We start from the raw sequence: 20,776 nt of genomic DNA, 5'->3' as shown, positions 1-20,776 counted from the left end.
AGTTCCAAAGAATAGCAAGAAGAGATAAGAAAGCCTTCTTCAGCGATCAATGCAAGAAATAGAGGAAAACAACAGAATGGGAAAGACTAGAGATCTCTTCAAGAAAATTAGAGACCAAGGGAACATTTGATGCAAAGATGGGCTCGATAAAGGACAGAAATGGTATGGACCTAACAGAAGCAGAAGATATTAAGAAGAGATGGCAAGAATACACAGAAGAACTGTACAAAAAAAAGCTTGACGACCCAGATAATCACGATGGTGTGATCACTCACCTAGGGCCAGACATCCTGGAATGTGAAGTCAAGTGGACCTTAGAAAGCATCACTACGAACAAAGCCAGTGCAAGTGATGGAATTCCAGTGGAGCTATTTCAAATCCTGAAAGATGATGCTGTGAAAGTGCTGCACTCAATATGCCAACAAATTTGGAAAACTCAGCAGTGGCCACAGGACTGGAAAAGGTCAGTTTTCATTCCAATCCCAAAGAAAGGCAATGCCAAAGAATGCCCAAACTACCGCACAAATGCACTCATCTCACACGCTAGTAAAGTAATGCTCAAAATTCTCCAAGCCTGGCTTTAGCAATATGTGAACCATGAATTTCCAGATGTTCAAGCTGGATTTAGAAAAGGGAGAGGAACCAGAGATCAAATTGCCAACATCTGCTGGATCATCAATAAAGCAAGAGAGTTCCAGAAAAACATCTCTATTTCTGCTTTATTGACTATGCTAAAGCCTTTGACTGTGTGGATCACAATAAACTGTGGAAAATTCTGAAAGAGGTGGGAATACCAGAACACCTGACCTGCCTCTTGAGAAATCTATATGCAGGTCAGGAAGCAACAGTTAGAACTGGACATGGAACAACAGCCTGGTTCCAAATAGGAAAAGGAGTTCGTCAAGGCTGTATATTGTCACCCTGTTTATTTAACTTCTATGCAGAGTACATCATGAGAAACGCTGGGCTGGAAGAAGCACAAGCTGGAATCAGGATTGCCGGGAGAAATATCAATAACCTGAGATAAGCATATGACACCAGTCCTATGGCAGAAAGTGAAGAGGAACTAAAAAGCCTCTTGATGAAAGTGAAAGAGGAGAGTGAAAAAGTTGGCTTAAAGCTCAACATTCAGAAAACGAAGATCATGGCATCTGGTCCCATTACTGCATGGGAAATAGATGGGGAAACAGTGGAAACAGTGTCAGACTTTATTTTTGGGGGCTCCAAAATCACTGCAGATGGTGACTGCAGCCATGAAATTAAAAGATGCTTACTCCTTGGAAAGAAAGTTATGACCAACCTAAATAGCATATTAAAAAGCAGAGACATTACTTGCCAACAAAGGTCCGTCTAGTCCAGGCTATGGTTTTTCCAGTGGTCATGTATGGATATGAGAGTTGGACTGTGAAGAAAGCTGAGTTCCGAAGAATTGATGCTTTTGAACTGTGGTGTTGGAGAAGACTCTTGAGAGTCCCTTGGACTGCAAGGAGATCCAACCAGTCCATTCTAAAGGAAATCAGTACTGGGTGTTCATTGGAAGGACTGATGCTAATGCTGAAGCTCCAATACTTTGGCCACCTCATGTGAAGAATTGACTCCTTGGAAAAGACTCTGATGCTGGGAGGGATTGGGGGCAGGAGGAGAAGTGGATGACAGAGGATGAGATGGCTGGATGGCATCACCAACTCGATGGACATGAGTTTGAGTAAACTCCAGGAGTTGGTGATTGACAGGGAGGCCCGGTGTGCTGCGATTCATGGGGTCACAAAGAGTCAGACACCTCTGAGCTACTGAAGTGAACTGAACTGACTGGAAAAACCAGTACTGGTTTTTCTCCTGAAAAACCTTTTTCAGGAGAGTGATGCCTTTGCTTCCTAGTATGCTGTCTAGGTTTCTCATATCTTTCCTTTCAAGGAGCAAGTGTCTTTTAATTTCATGGCTGAAGTTACTGTCCACAGTGATTTTGGAGGACAAGAAAATAAAATCTGTCCTGTCCCCTCTTCCTCAGTTCTATTTGCCATCAAGTAATGGGACTTGATGCCATAATCTTAGTTTTTTGAATGTTGACTCTTAAGCCAGTTTTTTCACTCTCCTATTTCACCCTCATCAAGAGGCTCTAGTTCCTCTTCACTTTTTGTCATTAGAGTGGTATCATCCATAGGAAAGATGAGGCTGACTAGAATGGAGGGCTGGCAGTGTTCTTGCTTCTGCTTCCTCCCAGTCAGCTACACTCCTAGCTGCAGGAACCCTTCTCAGGATTTCAGAGAGAATGCTTGAAAGAGTATAGCACTTGTACAGGCATTGAGACTAAAACACTTACAGCAGACAGCCAAGTAAACAAGTCAGGGAAGGAAAAGCAGATTACTGTATTGTTATAATGGTAGTGGATAAATTGTTTTAATTCTGTTATCTGAGTTAAAATAAAAAAGTATTAAAAACAACTATAACTAAATGATGTTAATGGATACAAAATGGAAATAGATGGAATTTGTGTCATTGGTAGTGTATAATGTAAGGGGAAGAAAGATAAAAACAAAGAATTTGCAAGGAAAGTTTATTTTTTATTAGCTTAAATAGACTTATAATTTTATGATATTTTATATAAACCCTTTGATAACTATAAAAAGTACCTATAGAACTCACACACACTAAAAAAGACATAGAAATCAAAAACTAACAATACCAAGAAAAAAAAAAAAAGAAGAAACACAAAAGAAGACAGCAAGAGAAGAGAGAGGGACAAAATAACTACAAACAGGAAAAGTTAACAAAATAGCAATAGTAAGTCCTTCTCTATCATTAACCATGTTAAATGTAAATGGACTAAACTCCCTAGTAAAAAGGCACTGAGTGACTGAATAATTGTATGCTGAATAGTAGAGCTCACTTTAGATTCAAGGATACACATAGACTGAAAATAAAGGATAAACAAGATATTATATCCAAATAGTAACCCCCAAAATGCTGCAGTGGCTACACTAATATCTGATAAGGTAGATTTTAAGTAAAAAACTGTCTCTAGAGACAAAGAAGGTCATTACATAATGATACAAATGTTCACTCAGCAGGAAGATATAACAATTGCAAATATATGTGCACTCAACATCAGAATGCCTAAGAATAGTAGTCCCAGCTTATCCCTGGTTTTGCTTTTTACTGTTTCAGTCGCCCACAGTCTATCATAGTTTGAAACTACTAAGTGCAAAATTCTAGAGAATTGTTTGTTGCTCTGAGCAGGTTTTCTCTAGCTGTGGTGAGCAGGGGCTGCTCTCTAGCTGTAATCCACGAGGCTCTCACTGTGGTAGCTTCTCCTGCTGTGGAACACAGGCTCTAGGTGTGTGGGCTCAGTGGTTGCGGTGCATAGGCTTAGTTGCTCTGTGGCATGGGGGGTCTTCCCTGACAAGGGATTGAATTCATTTTGCCTCCATTGTCAGGCGAATTCTTAACCATTGGACCACCAGGGAAGTCCAAAAATTCATAAATCTTAAGTTGCACACTATTCTGAGTAGCTAGGCGAAATCTTATGCCATCTTCTCTGGCCTGCCTAGAATATGAAGTATCCTTTTGTTCAGCAAATCCATGCTGTATACAGTACCAGCCCATTAGTATAGAAAAAGCATACTGTAGATGTATATAGGGATTGGTACTACCATCGTTTCAGACATCCACTGGGAGTATTGAAAATATCTACACTAAGACAGAAGAAAGATCTCAAATAAACAACTTAACTTCACACATATCTGAGGTTATTGACATTTCTCCCAGCAATCTTGGTTCTAGCTTGTGAGTCATCCAGCCTGACATTTCGTATAATGTATTGTGCATATAAGTTAAATAAGCAGAGTGACAATGACAATACACAGCCTTGACATATTTCTTTCCCAATTTTGAACCAGTCCGTTGTTCCATGTCTCTTTCTAACTGTTGCTTCTTGTCACACATACACACTTCTCAGGAGACAGGCAAAGTTGTCTGTTATTCCCTTCTTTTTAAGAATTTCCCATAGTTTGCTGTGATCAAACCTGTCAATCCTAAAGGAAATCAACCCTGAATATTCATTGGAGGGACTGATGCTAAAGCTGAAGTTCCAATACTTTGGCCACCTGATGCGAGGAACCAACTCTCTGGAAAAGACTCTGATGCTGGAAAAGATTGATGGCAAGGAGAGAAGGGGGAAGCAGAGGATGAGATGCTTAGATAGCATCATCAACTCAATGGACATGAATTTGACCAAACTCTGGGAGATATGAAGGACAGGAAAGCCTGGTGTGCTGCAGTTCATGGGTTGTGAAGAGTAGGTCATGACTTAGCAACTGAATGACAATTTCACACATCAAGGACTGAAATAGGAAGAAAATAAGCCCATAGTTAACAGAATGAGAAAATAATACGGATCAGAAAAAACATAGAGAAAAGAAAAGTCATAGAAAAAGTTTTAAAATTAAGTTAAACTTTTAAAAAATTAACAAAATTGACAATCCTTTAGCTAGATTAGTAAAAAAAAAAAAACAGCACAGACTCAAACAAATAAGTTAGAGAAGGGTACTAGGTGTTTTATATTAAATGTGTGGGCTTGTTTTTTCATTTTCACAAAGAAATATGCTTTCTAGGCTCATATAAAACAGTCCTCAAAATCCATTTCTTATTTATAACTTTTGGTGGTGACATGATATTAGAGACAATAGGATAAACATGATTTTCCAAAGGCAATCTACAACCTCAGGAAGCATTGCAAGCCATGACAAAGAGAACACAGGCAATCTAAGAGGGATGAATGCTGCCTTGCTTCTTCCATGTACTGATCTGTGAATATATGGGTACAGTATTGCTAGAGACTTCTGAATGTTTAAAAAGGATTTCAAATCCAGGTTTTTATGTGAAATATCTTGGTTTTTAAAATATTGACTCAATATTTTTAAACATTTTGCTAGCCGAGTAAAACAACTACAAATCAAATTTGGCCCAGTCTGTGGGCTGCTATAAATATTTTGTAACTGCTGTACTGCTCTAACTTTTTTGTTTGAGTCTATACTTTTTTTTTTTTTTAATCTAACTAAAGGATTGTCAATTTTGTTAATTTTTTAAAAACTTCAACTCAATTTTAAAACTTTTTATATTGTTTTTATTTTCTGTATGTCTTTTCTGATCCATATTATTTCCTGCATTTTGTTAACTTTGGGCTTCTTTTCTTCCTATTTCAGTTTCTTGATGTGTAAAATTATTGTTGTTCAGTCACTAAGTCGTGTCTGACTTTTCACGAACTGCACTCTTCACGACCCCACGAACTGCAGCACACCAGGCTGCCCTGTCCTTCACTGTCTCCCAAAGTTTGGTCACATTCCTGTCCATTGAGTCAGTGATGTTGTCTAAGCATCTCATCCTCTTTTCTGTCTCCTGAGAAACCTGCATACAGGTTAAGAAGCAAAAGTTAGAACACTGTATGTAGCAACTGATTGGTTCAAGATTGAGAAAGGAGTACAACAGGGCTGCGTGCTGTCACCCTGTTTGTTTAACCTATCTGCTGAGCACATCATGAGAAATGCCAAGCTGGATGAGTTACAAGTTAGAATCAAGATAGGTGGGAGAAAATTTGTCAATCTCAGATATGTGGACAATACCACTCTAATGGCAGAAGGCAAAGAGAAACTAAAGAGCCTCTTGATGAGGGTGAGGGGGAGAGTGAAAGGGCTGGCTTAAAACTAAATATTAAATGAAAATCATGGCATCTGGCCCCATTACTTCCTGGCAAATAGAGGCAGAAAAGGTGAAAGTCGTGACAGATTTCCTCTTCTTGGGCTCTAAAATCACTGCAGGTGGTGACTGTAAGCCATGAAATTAGAAGACATTTCCTTCTTGGCAGGAAAGGTGTGACAAACCTAGACAGTGTGTTGAAAAGCAGAGACATTACTCTGCTGACAAAGGTCCGTATAGTCAAGGCGATGGTCTTCCCAGTGGTCATGTACAGTTGTAAGAGCTGGACTGTAAAGAAGACGGAATGCTGAAAAATTGATGCCTTTGAACTATAGTGCTGGAGAAGACTCTTGAGAATTCCTTGGACATGAAGGTGATCAAACCAGTCAATTTTAAGGGAAATTAACCATGAATACTCATTGGAAGGACTGATGCTGAAGCTGAAACTCTAGTATTTTGGTCATCTGATGCAAACAGCTGACTTATTGGAAAAGTCCCTTGATGCTGGGGGAAGAAGGCAGAAGAGCAGAAAGAGAAGAGGGTGTCAGAGGATGAGATGGCTGGATGGCATCACCGATGCAATGGACGTGGCCTTGGGCAAATTTTAGGAGATAGTGTGGGACAGGGAGGTCTGGCATGCTGCAGTCCATGGGGGTCACAAAGAATCGGACATCACTGGGTGACTGGACAACAGCAACGACTAGCTTTAAAAGAATCTATATGTGCCAGTTGGGACAAATTAGAACACCCAATGTTTAGTTTATTTGAGCTGAGTTCTTATCATAATCTGTAGACAATTTTGAGTAATAGAGGTTTGAATTATAAACTATATAATAAAAGCCATATAATTAAAATGTGTTTTCAAATTCAAGAAGATGAATTTAATGCCTGTGTCTACCACCAATATTTAAAGCACTTCAGACACATTGAACCCCTAAAAAAATTCCTTGTGAAAACAGAAAACTTAATGTCTTTTGTATTTTGGAAAGAACACAGTTTTGGTAGTGGAACATGAGTTCTTGAGTCCTAGATCTTCTGTGTGACTTTGGGCAAATTAATGAAAGTATCTTAGCCTTTTCTCCTCAAACGTAACCATGGTGAAAATGGTACTCTTCTAATGAGTATATAAAGATTACACTAGGTAATAAATGTTAACGCCTGGCATTCAGTAGATACTGAGTACATATAGATATATAATTATCACAGATTATATCTTTATATACATTGCTTTCTCATAACCTAATATGTTCCCAAAGTTTGTAAGGATGATTAAATTATATAACCTATATGACATATTGAATACAATGCCTGCTAAATCTTCAGTCGATGTTGGTTATTATTATTTGTAACAACAGTCCCATGTTACCCAGACACGTACAATGAATAGTTCATGAAAAGCACAATATTGTATCTCTGGTCAGTGGATTCACATTTCTCCAAGTACTAACTAAGCCCAGCCCTGCCTGGCTTCAGAGATGAGATAAAATTTGGCACGTTCAGGATGGTATGGCCATAGAGGGATTCACAGTTCTGATTAATCCTCATAGTGCCCAGTGGTCATATTCTTAAGTTTTGAATAGCTATTAAGCATCTAATTTCTCTAAAATCAAAATTGATTCTTTTTTGGTTGTTTTGTTTTTGTCCAGTATAGTTCTCAGGGTATCCTACATAGCAAGAATGAATTTGCCAAAAGATTTTGGGAGACTCAGATTTTATAGGAATGTTCTGTGTCATGATCTATTTTAGAAAATTTCAAAATACCCTTCTACATAAAACAGTTCTTCTAGAAGTTTCCACCATAGAATGACCAGATCTCTTATTTTGTCACTCATTTTACAATCATTAAGAGGCATGCTGAAAAGGCTCTTTCCATTCTGTCTAGACACCTTTTCCTAGACAACATCCTGAAACATAAGAATAAGCACAAAAATGAATATATTACATCAAACGTACCATTGAGAGGAATGATAAGTTTAACCATTTCCCATGTGGGAGGCATATTGATGGTAATTATCTTTCCTCCTACTACATTCAGCTTTACAGGTTCCTCTGTTGCGGTTGGGAGGCTCTGGTCATGCTTAACCACATATTGAAGCATGTTTTAATTGGCTGGGAGCCTTCTGTGGCTTGAACATGGGGAAGGATGCTGGGAGTTTAAAGGGAATTGGGTGTTCCGTGGTGGGTAGGCTATGTGTTGCCCATTGCTAGTACTCATGGGAAATTTTTTCTTATAGGGACCTAGTGAGTGAACAGTGTGTGTAAAACACTATTGTCAATTAGCAAGATTTTTTTCAATACTATGAAGATTTTTTTCAAGGACATTTAACTACCTATGGGAAACAATTTATTCTTCATGGTAGGTAATTTTATTCAAGATAGGAATTATGATTTTAAGCTAGCAAAACACCAGCCGACATGGAAACCCTCTCTTCTGTTAATTCTTTTTTAGCTGATAGACTTGAACTGTTAGCTGCCTAGGAAGACCTTCACACCAACATTCGACCAGATATAGTGTGAGAACAGTCTTTCAGTAGAACCTGAAGTCTTTCTAAACAGTGTTCAGGAAAACAGGTAGTTCATAAGACCACTTAACACCTCTTCTTGAAGGCAAATGCTTGCATAACTGTCCTTCAGGTTTTTAAGAAGATGGAATACTTATTGCACACCACATCTAATAATACAAAATAGCCTTAATACATTTTAATTCCTGCCAAATTTTAATGATGCATAATCACATTCCTATTAATTTATAAAGATATATATATATATATATATACACACACATAGCAACAGAAAAAGAACAACACCATTCCTTCAAATTTTCAGACATTTTTTGAAGTTTTTATACCCCTGAGAGAAAATTAAGATAATGTAAAAATTTAACTCTGATCCTCTATTTGTTTTATGGAAAAATGCATCTATCCCCAAATAGAAACTTTTATATGATGTAATGTTTCTGAACACTTCTTATTTTATCTTATTTTTAAAAATATTTGTTATGTATTTGAGTATAGCCAATTAACAATGTGATAGTTTCAGGTGAACAGCAAAGGGACTCAGCCAAACATATACATATTTCTCCCCCAAACTCCCCTCCCATCCAGGTTGCCACATAATATTGAGCAGAGTTCCCTGTGCTATACAATAGGTCCTTGTTGCTTAAACACTTCCTATTTTAAACTTAAAACTATCCTAAATGCCTTTTCCCCATTATCTGTCACATACATATATGCACGCAGGCATATATTTATGTTTGGCAAGTATAATCTACTACATGTAAATATGAGTGAGTGAAGTCGCTCAGTTGTGTCCTACTCTTTGTGACCCCGTGGACTGTAGCCTACCAGGCTCCTCCCTCCATGGGATTCTCCAGGCAAGAGTACTGGAGTGGGTTGCCATTTCCTTCTCCAGGGGATCTTCCTGACCCAGGGATCCAACCCCAGTCTCCCGCATTCCAGGCCAAAGCTTTAACCTCTGAGACACCAGGGAAGCCCAATTTATAATAATACAAAGTAAATTAGATCCTAGAATGATACCTGCCACATGTCATTCAATAAAATGGTGACTATTCACATGTTCAGTTCAGTTCAGTTCAGTCACTCAGTCGTGTCTGATTCTTTGTGACCCCATGAATCACAGCACGCCAGGCCTCCCTGTCCATCACCAACTCCCGGAGTTCACTCAGACTCACGTCCATCGAGTCAGTGATGCCATCCAGCCATCTCATCCTCTGTCGTCCCCTTCTCTTCCTGCCCCCAATCCCTCCCAGCATCAGAGTCTTTTCCAATAAGTCAAGTCTTCGCATGAGGTGGCCAAAGTACTGGAGTTTCAGCTTTAGCATTATTCCTTCCAAAGAAATCCCAGGGCTGATCTCCTTCAGAATGGACTGGTTGGATCTCCTTGCAGTCCAAGGGACTCTCAAGAGTCTTCTCCAACACCACAGTTCAAAAGCATCAATTCTTCATCACTCAGCCTTCTTCACAGTCCAACTCTTACATCCATACATGACCACAGGAAAAACTATAGCCTTGACTCGACGGACCTTTGTTGGCAAAAGTAATGTCTCTGCTTTTGAATAAGCTATCTAGGTTGGTCATAACTTTCCTTCCAAGGAGTAAGCGTCTTTTAATTTCATGGCTGCAGTCACCATCTGCAGTGATTTTGGAGCCCCCCAAAATAAAGTCTGACACTGTTTCCACTGTTTCTCCATCTATTTCCCATGAAGTGATGGGACCAGATGCCATGATCTTCGTTTTCTGAATGTTGAGCTTTTAAGCCAACTTTTTCACTCTCCTCTTTCACTTTCATCAAGAGGCTTTTTAGTTCCTCTTCACTTTCTGCCATAAGGGTGGTGTCATCTGCATATCTGAGGTTATTGATATTTCTCCCGGCAATCTTGATTCTAACTTGTGTTTCTTCCAGCCCAGCGTTTCTCATGATGTACTCTGCATATAAGTTAAATAAAGCAGGATGACAATATACAGCCTTGACGTACTCCTTTTCCTGTTTAGAACCAGTCTGTTGTTCCATGTCCAGTTCTAACTGTTGCTTCCTGACCTGCATATAGATTTCTCAAGAAGCAGATCAGGTGGTCTGGTATTCCCATCTCTTTCAGAATTTTCCACAGTTTATTGTGATCCACACAGTCAAAGGCTTTGGCATAGTCAATAAAGCAGAAATAGATGCTTTTCTGGAACTCTCTTGCTTTTTCCATGATCCAGCGGATGTTGGCAGTTTGATCTCTGGTTCCTCTGCCTTTTCTGTAGTGCATTAATAAAACAGAGAAAATGTGTCTGTTTGTACTTTTCCTTGCTTAACAAAATGATTAAAAATTTTAGCCAGCCTAGGAAGCAGGGGTGTAACTTATAACATTTATTGACATTATATGACAAGTTTTCCATTCATACAATTTTCTGCCTCCTCATTGCCTTTAGCAGTTGAAGTACAATATGAAATTGCTTACTGCAGATACCACACCTCATGATTATTGCTCTGTGGAAATAATTCTAAGTAAACCTGGAAACCTATTTTTAGGATTGTACTTTTCTTTAATTGAAGAACAGTTGATTTACAAAGTTGTGTTAGTTTTTGGTGTACAGCAAAGTGATTCAGTTATATATGCATATATGTATGTGTGTGTGTATTCTTTTTCAGATTCTTTTCCATTATAGTTTATTACAAGATATTGAATATAGTTTCCTGTGCTATACAGTAGGACCTTGTTGTTTACCTATTTTGAATATAGTAGTTTGTATCTACTAACCCCAAACTCCTAATTTATCTCTTCACTCAACCTACTTTTCCCTTTGGTAACCATAATTTTGTTTTTTATGTGTGAGTCTGTTTCTGTTCTATAAATAAGTTCCTTTGTATCATTTTTTAAAAAATAAAACTGAATTTTATTTTTTATTTTATTTTTTAAATTTAAATTTAATTATTTTAATTGGAGGCTAATTACTTTGTATCATTTTTTTTAAGATTTCACATATACCAGATATTGTGTGATATTTGTCTTTGTCTGACTTAACTTCATTTAGTATGATAATCTCTAGGTACATCAATGCTAAATCACTTCAGGGTCTGACTCTTTGCAACCCTATGGTTGGTATCTGGTCAGGCTCCTCTGTCCATGGGATTCTCTAGTCAAGGATGTGGGAGTGGGTTGCCATGGCTTCCTGCAAGGGATCTTCCCAACCCAGGAATTGAATAAGCATCTCTTACATCTCCTGAATCAGCAGTTGGGTTTTTTACCACTGCTGCTGCTCCTGCTGCTAAGTCATTTCAGTTGTGTCCGACTCTGTGCGATCCCATAGACGGAAGCCCACCAGGCTCCCTCATCCCTGGGATTCTCCAGGCAAGAACACTGGAGTGGGTTGCCATTTCCTTCTCCAATGCATGAAAGTGAAAAGTGAAAGGGAAGTCGCTCAGATGTGTCTGACTCTTAGCGACCTCATGGACTGCAGCCCACCAGGCTCCTCCGTCCATGGGATTTTCCAGGCAAGAGTACTGGAGTGGGACAGCACCACCATAAAAGCCCACTAGGTCCATTCATGTTGCTCCAAATGACATTATTTTATTCTTTTATCTTATGATCCAACAACCCTACTTCTGGGTATTGATCCAGAGAAAACTCTAATCTGAAGAAAATACATATACCCCAATGCTTATAGAAGTATTATTTTACAATAGCCAAGACATGGAAGCAACCTAAGTGTTCACTGACAGACTGTGTGTGTGTGTGTTTATATATACACACACACACATATGTATGTATATGCATGTATGTGTACATATATGTACACACACATGTATGTATATATGTATGTATGCATATACATATATGCCAAAGAATGCTCAGATTACCGCACAATTGCACTCATCTCACATGCTAGTAAAGACATGCTCAAAATTCTCCAAGCCAGGCTTCAGCAATATGTGAACCGTGAACTTCCTGATGTTCAAGCTGGTTTTAGAAAAGGCAGAGGAACCAGAGATCAAATTGCCAACAGCTGCTGGATCATGGAAAAAGCAAGAGAGTTCCAGGAAAGCATCTATTTCTGCTTTATTGACTATGGCAAAGCCTTTGACTGTGTGGATCACAAGAAAATGTAGAAAATTTTGAAAGAGATGGGAATACCAGACCACCTGATCTGCCTCTTGAGAAATCTGTATGCAGGTCAGGAAGCAACAGTTAGACCTGGACATGGAACAACAGACTGGTTTCAAATAGGAAAAGGAGTTCGTCAAGGCTGTTTATTGTCACCCTGTTTATTTAACTTATATGCAGAGTACATCATGAGAAACGCTGGGCTGGAAGAAACACAAGTTAGAATCAAGATTGCTGGGAGAAATATCAATAACCTCAGATATGCAGATGACACCACCCTTATGGCAGAAAGTGAAGAGGAACTAAAAAGCCTCTTGATGAAAGTGAAAGAGGAGAGTGAAAAAGTTGGCTTAAAAGCTCAACATTCAGAAAACGAAGATCATGGCATCTGGTCCCATCACTTCATGGGAAATAGATGGAGAAACAGTGGAAACAGTGTCAGACTTTTTTTGGGGGGCTCCAAAATCACTGCAGATGGTGACTGCAGCCATGAAATTAAAAGACACTTACTCCTTGGAAGGAAAGTTATGACCAACCTAGATAGCATATTCAAAAGCAGAGACATTACTTTGCCAACAAAGGTTCATCTAGTCAAGGCTATGGTTTTTCCAGTGGTCATGTATGGATGTGAGAGTTGAACTGTGAAGAAGGCTGAGCATTGAGGAATTGATGCTTTTGAACTGTGGTGTTGGAGAAGACTCTTGAGAGTCCCTTGGACTGCAAGGAGATCCAACCAGTCCATTCTGAAGGAGATCAGCCCTGGGATTTCTTTGGAAGGAATAATGCTAAAGCTGAAACTCCAGTACTTTGGCCACCTCATGCAAAGAGTTGACTCATTGGAAAAGACTCTGATGCTGGGAGGGATTGGGGGCAGGAGGAGAAGGGGACGACAGAGGATGAGATGGCTGAATGGCATCACTGACTCAATGGATGTGAGTCTGAGTGAACTCCGGGAGTTGGTGATGGACAGGAAGGCCTGGCGTGCTGCAATTCATGGGGTCACAAAGAGTCAGACACGACTGAGCGACTGATCTGATCTGATATATATATATATATATATGTGTATATGTATGTATGTATGTATGTACAGAAGGGCTGTATGTTTTTAGACTAATAAATGTGTTCCAGCTTGACTCACTGTTCTATTTAACCCCCCAAAATCCTTCCAGCAGTTGTTCCATTTGTACTCACTGCCAGAGTCGTGTTCCTATGAATCATTTACTTTTCTCTGAAAATATAGATTCTATAAATTAAATTGAAAATTAGTAATGGACAGCCTCATCAACTCTCTTGAATGAGATTCCAGCATTGGGAGAAAACCGTATCTAGTTACTGTATGCCTGGAATCCAATTCCAGGGTAGATTTCTCAACTTTTTACAAAGAAATATAACATCGTATTTCAAAAGATGACATTTTTTGAGAATATATTTGGTTCAGTCAGTAAAGAATCCACCTGCAGTGCAGGAGACCTGGGTTTGATCCCTGGGTTGGGAAGATCCCCTGGAGGAGGGCATGGCAACTCACTCCAGTATTCTTGTCTGGAGAATCCCAATGGACAGAGGACCCTGGCAGACTACCGTCCATGGGGTCACAAAGAGTCAGACACTATTGAGCAGCTAAGCACATTTGGTTCTCTTAAAATCAAATGGAAAACATTTTATATTCTTCTTATTTTCTTCTTTTTTCTAGGCAGATAAAGTCTCTAGATCTTTTTGTGAGCCACCAATACCGCTCATATACAAAAAGCAATTGCAGATTTGCTTGCCAACAAAGAATTAACAGAGGTGGTATCATTCAATAGTAATTTAGCCTCAGATCTAACATTTCAATTAAAACTTAATAAGCATGCATGAGATGTATTTGCAGTGTATGTTGAGTAGTGGTAAAAAAAACTTGTTTTGCCCACTTTTGCAAACTGGTAGATAGAACATATTTGTTTACTTGTAACATGATAATTCCTGGAGGTGTGAACACTAGGGTATGGAAGAGGTGAAGAGACAAACATTGTAACAGGTATTCTGCAGAAGTGTCAAGAGATGCAGAATGTTGCAACACAAACAAAAGATGGTGAATTGAAAATGATCTGTCCAGGGGTTGAACTAAAATTCTAAAAATGGCAAATAATCACATTATGTTGCTTGATTCTTGAATCTTTAGAAGCATTCAATGTGGATTCAAGAAGAAATGTTGAATTGTAATTTTTGAATAGATATTATTTCTTTATTAATGATTAGTGCTCATTAAGGTAAAATAAGCACTAATACATTTGTCCTATCACATAAAGCAAAAATAATAGCCATGTTCCACTGCCTTAATTTAAAACATAATTTTTTTATATAGTAAGTAAAATTATCACCTACTTAACTGAAGCCACCAATACAGACATCTATATTGTACATTAATAATAATTAAAATTGTAATAGAGTATAAAATGAATTTCAAAAATATCAAACATAGTATCAAGTCTTTTATTTTCTAATTTCCAATAAGTTTAAATCTTTTAAATGGACCATTTTATTTGCAATGAGCTATCATAAACTTTATTTTTTTTAATTTGAAATGTTATCAAAATCAGGCATGTTTTACATATTTAGTAAAATGATAGAATCATAACATAAAGCCAAGTATAACTCAAAACTTCCTCTCCTTTTGCAGATTCTAAAGTCAATATTGAAAAAGCCTACTAGTTTGTGGAACGTGATTTTTTTTTTCAAAAATTGATCAAATTTTATTTTATTCTTTCTTTTGATGTACAGAGACATTTCACTTTGGAAAGAGAATGTATGCTTAAGAAAAAATGACAAATCTGATGGTAACCGCTAGGCTGCTGGGCTGGAGGGAGGAAGAGGGACCGGTATCTGCCGCCGCTACCGCTGCCGCCGGTGCTCCAACCTGTTCCGTGTGGCCCACGCTGGCCTTGCCGCGGCCATGATGATCCACGGCTTCCAGAGTAGCCACTAGGACTTCTCCTTCGGGCCCTGGAATTTAAAAAAAAAAAAAAAAAGACAAATCTTACTATTAAATAAGCAAGTTTCAAAGAGAAAAGTAATATCTCAGTATATCAGGGAAGTGTCTGATGTAAAGGAAAATGGCATTGTTTGCGCTACTAATTCCACCTTTAACCACATTTTATGAAAAGTTTAATTCTTCAAATTATATTTTTTAAAAATCTACCTGATTTAACAAAGCAAGCCTCTTTAGCTCTTCAACCTACAATGTATATTTTTCACTCTAATTCTAGGCACTTCATTGAAAAAGTGAAATTTGTTATACGTAGCCAAAGCAACCAGGCAAGTTAATCATATTTTTCCGTCTCTACCAGGTTGGTTTGGCACTTTGTAGACACTGCTAAGCCAGCTCGAGCTAGTGCTTGAAGTAAAGTGTTTTGGAGTTTTGCTTAGTTATTTTTTCTCATTTTGATAGAACTTTTGTTTTCTGGAAATCTTCAAGAAATTTGTTATCCAACACTACTAAAACAACCTGTTGCTTTTTAAAATTTTAAATATCATAACAAAAAAGAATAAATCAAATGTGAGAACAGCTAAATTTTTTAGAACATTTCAGTCTTTTGCTGCAACATACACTCATTGTGATGATAATGACCATGAAAACAGGAAAATATTTGTAAATGCTGACAAAAGAAGAAATGTATTTGCTGGCTCCACAGATCAACTCTAAGACATAATTTCATGTAAGAGTATTTGCCATAGTAACAAAGGTAAAAAAAGTAATACTAATGTAAAAATGTTACTAAGTAATTAATGATTGTTACTTTGTTAATTTATAACTAATATCAGACCAAAAATTACTTTAAACCACTTCTAAAAAAATAAATTGTATCCATAAAAGTAATAGGTCCTGTTTTGATTTTATATAAATTTGACATCCAATATTATAATATTTGCCTTGATATCTAACTGGTTTTACACTGATTTATTTTATGTGATTCTCTTTAAGAACACACAAACACACATACTTACACACATAGTCATACATAGTCATACATAGTCATACACCCTGATACATACACACACCATACACATTCTCAAACAGCACACGCACACATGCATGTATTTGTACACACACACTCAGAAATGTGTATAGTGCTTCTGGACCGATGAAAATGAAACCAAAGGAAACACTGAGAAGAACAGATGTAAACTTGATGATAGCGAGGACGTGCTACTTGATCTTATGTCTAAGAGTGAACAAATTCAGTAAAAAGGAAACAACTCATTTGTCTGCACTAGTTAGATTCAGAATGTAAGAACCGAAAACATAAACTGAAAATCATATATGTAGTCCTGAAGTAAATTAGGAACATAAACTTGTCAATAAAGTTTCACCAGTGTTAAAATACAGTCTAGAAAAAACCTTAGGGATTCAACCACTTGCTGAAATGGTGAAAAACATCCTGGAAATGCCTTGTGCATTCCAGTGATTTTTGACAATTGTTAGGTTGGGGAATCTTGACAACAACCTGCAACCGAGCTTCTTTTCCAATCAGTGCCACAGACAAATTGATCTGGCTCTTCTAATGATTACCAATATTTTCAGCATATCCTTCCAGATTTCCATGTGTTCTTTGGCAGAGACAGAAGCAGTTTGAAGATTTTCCCTTTAAGCCTTTGAAATTTTGGAATTCCTCTGCAACATTTGTCAGTACACTCATGTCTCTGACATCACACCAACCCCTTCCTAATTCTGGATATTTCTCTGAAGTTCTAATCAGAATTATTGAATATATCAGTATTCTTGGTATTTCCCTGAGCCAGGAAGAGTGAATATAGATCATTAGGTATTAATTAACTCCATAATAGTGCTAAATTTATTTCAACTTTGGACTAGTATTTTAAGAATAATGTGAGCTTATTTAAGTCCTGGAAAGTGAATCTCTCTGCCTTATATTATTTCTGTGATTAATTGGGAGTAAAAGTGGAGTTGTGGCATGTTTTGGTTTCCTTACCTATATATCCTCTTGGAAACAGTATCTAGATTTCCACTGTAACTACCTCTCTTCTTCAGAATGCAGTCCACAGTAACCTAGACATACAATGCAAGTCAGCCATGAGATGCTCCAAACTTGGTTTGTATTTGGGAGCCTGAAATATGGGTACAGGCAATTTTTTCTCCTAGTTTCTGTTTCCCTCATAATAATTGTATATTCATAAGAAAAATCAAACTTTAAAAATATTTAAAACTTACTCTTTAGAAGAGAGGCAAGTCATTTCTCCAGTCTAATGGGAATGGGGTGGAGAAGGTGATGAGAAGAGCTGTGTCCACCTTAACTTATTTCTGCAACATGATGAAGTTACAGAAGGTAAGTACCCAAGGCACAAATTCAAACTGACCTATGGGAAGTGTACTGTCTTGGTTAGAGTCAGAATCTGCATGTGTAACAGCCTCTATTGTAACTTAAATGTGGGGATGCTGGAGAACCATTATAGATTTATACAAGAATTAGAAGCATGAGTTTTGAGGTCAGTTCAATGTGGAGCATCCTGCTGGGTGGATTTCCTTTCTGCAGAGATACAAGGATTTAGGTTTCAAGGTTTCTCCCCACCTTGTAATCTATGTATCCAAGGGAGTCTCAGACTATTCAGATGCTAGATAGAGAGAAAGATAATAAAGAATATAGACTTCTTAAAAATCCTTGCCTGGAAGTGACAGTTGTCATTTCTAGCCACAGTTTGTTGTCAGAACCTAGACTCTTGTCAATAACTGAAGGCATAGAAGCCTGAGAAATGTGGTCTTTGACTGGGAAACCATTGTTTTTAGCAAGGACTACACACTATGGAAAGTGAAGCCCCAATATTTGGAGGAGTGTTCATCTCTAACACAACAGTTACTTAACCTTAACATTTTAGGTTAAGTTTAGGTTAAAATGGGATAAATAATAAACAGCCTGAACATCTACTGTGATGATAAAATCATGCAATGCATGAAACTCTTTGTAATTTAATACTCATGTCACTAGACAATTGCACATTATTTCTAATAAATCCTATATATATCTTTATTACACAATTGTTGATATATATATTATAACTAGTTAGCTATTACTGATGCATTTCACTGTAATGCAGGCATGCTTTGCATTATTGAATATTTTGAATATTTTGTCATAGCATAGTATGAAAGTACATAAAATCCTTTGGAACAGCACTTGTTCTTATCATAGTGAATGCAAAACAAGTAAACAAACAAATTAAAAACACCCTACTATATAGAATTTATCAAAGGGAATTTGAAGAAGAGAATAGATTTATTTTTGACCTTGAGAAACCCATAGACTGTGTATGACACACAAACAATTGTTGTGCTTTCCTAACAATAATTAATAGAATTAAATCTTCTTTTTCATTACCTTGTTGACAATAAAGCAACAACAAATAAGAGCCAAATATATTTCCATTCAATGAAAATTTTCCTTTTAGGGCATGGGACATTTGGTCTGAACCAAGGGATATAGTTATTCAGAGATGTTATATATTATCCTCCTCTGAGATACATTTTGATAATATCTGGCCATAAAAAGGCACATTAATTGATTACCACAAGTTCAGATTTGTTTGTTTAGTAGATGATCAGAACCACTGACTCAAACTGGGTCATTTTAGAATGTTACACTATAAGAAGCAGAATGAGTCTTAAACTCCAAACTCTTCACAAAAGACCTGTTAAAACAGGGAAACATGCATGGAAACAACAATTTTTTAAAAAAAATTTTAAATTCAATACAAAACACTCATAGATTGACTGTTGTATGCCTGTTGGTCAACCCTAGAAATTTGGTGTGATTGTTTTTCTTTTTCTTTTTTTTTTTCATTTTTATTTTTTATTTTTTAATTTTATTTTATTTTTAAACTTTACAATATTGTATTAGTTTTGCCAAATATAGAAATGAATCCACCACAGGTATACATGTGTTCCCCATCCTGAACCCTCCTCCTTCCTCCCTCCCCATACCATCCGTCTGGGTCGTCACAGTGCACCAGCCCCAAGCATCCAGTATCGTGCATCAAACCTGGACTGGCAACTCGTTTCATACATGATATTATACATGTTTCAATGCCATTCTCCCAAATCTTCCCACCCTCTCCCTCTCCAACAGAGTCCATAAGACTGTTCTATACATCAGTGTCTCTTTTGCTGTCTCGTACACAGGGTTATTGTTACCATCTTTCTAAATTCCATATATCTGCGTTAGTATACTGTATTGGTGTTTTTCTTTCTGGCTTACTTCACTCTGTATAATAGGCTCCAGTTTCATCCACCTCATTAGAACTGATTCAAATGTATTCTTTTTAATGGCTGAGTAATACTCCATTGTGTATATGTACCATAGCTTTCTTATCCATTCATCTGCTGATGGACATCTAGGTTGCTTCCATGTCCTGGCTATTATAAACAGTGCTGCGTTGTTTTTCAGTTGCTGAGTTGTGTCTGACTCTTTGCGATCCCAAGGACTGCAATGGGCCAGGCTTCCCTGTCCTTAGGCCAGGGTTCCCTGTCCATTAGCCTCTCTTGGAGTTGCTCAAATTCATGTCCATTGAGTTGCTGATGCCATCCAACTATCTCATCCTCTGTCATCCCCTTCTCCTCCTCCTTCAATCTTTCCCAGCATCAGAGACTCTTCCATTGAGCTGGTTCTTTAGCATCAGGTGGCCAAAGAATTGTAGCTTCAGTTTCAGCGTCAATCCTTCCAGTGAATATTCAGGACTGATTTCCTTTAGGATGGACTGGTAATTTCTTGCTGTTCAACAGACTCTCAAGTGTCTTCTCCAACACCACAGTTCAAAAGCATCAATTCTTCAGCACTCAGCTTTCTTTATAGTCCAACTCTCACATCTATGCATGACTACTGGAATAACCATAGCTTTGACTAGATGGACCTTTGTTGGTAAAGTAATGTTTATGCTTTTTAATATGCTGTCTAGGTTGGTCATAACTTTTCTTCCAAGGAGCAAGGATCTTTTAATTTCATGGCTGCAGTCACTGTCTACAGTGATTTTGGAGCCCAAGAAAATGTCTGTCATTGTTTCCCCAACTATTTGCCATGAAGTGATGGGACTGGATGTCATAATTTTCATTTTTTGAATGCCAAGTTTTAGACCAGCTATTTCACTCTCTTCTTGCACCTTAATCAAGAGGCTGTTTAGTTCCTTTTTGCTTTCTGCCACAAGGGTGGTGTCATCTACATATCTGAGGTTGTTGATATTTTTCCTGGTAATTTTGATTCCAGTTTGTGCTTCATCCAGTCTGGCATTTTGCATGATGCACTCTGCATATAAGTTAGATATGCAGTATGACAATATACAGCCTGACGTACTCCTCTCCCAGTTATAAGCCAGTTCATTGTTCCATGTCTGGTTCTCACTGTTGCTTCTTGACCTACATACAGGAGGTAGGTAAGGTGGTCTGGTATTCCCATCTCTTTAAGTATTTTCCACAGTTTGTTGTGATCCACACAGTCA

The sequence above is a fragment of the Bos grunniens genome, chromosome 2 (assembly GCF_055505025.1).
Source record: "Bos grunniens cultivar Pamir isolate PY7600 chromosome 2, Bosgru_T2T1.0, whole genome shotgun sequence".
NCBI lineage: Eukaryota > Metazoa > Chordata > Mammalia > Artiodactyla > Bovidae > Bos > Bos grunniens.
This window is presented reverse-complemented; position numbering follows the sequence as displayed.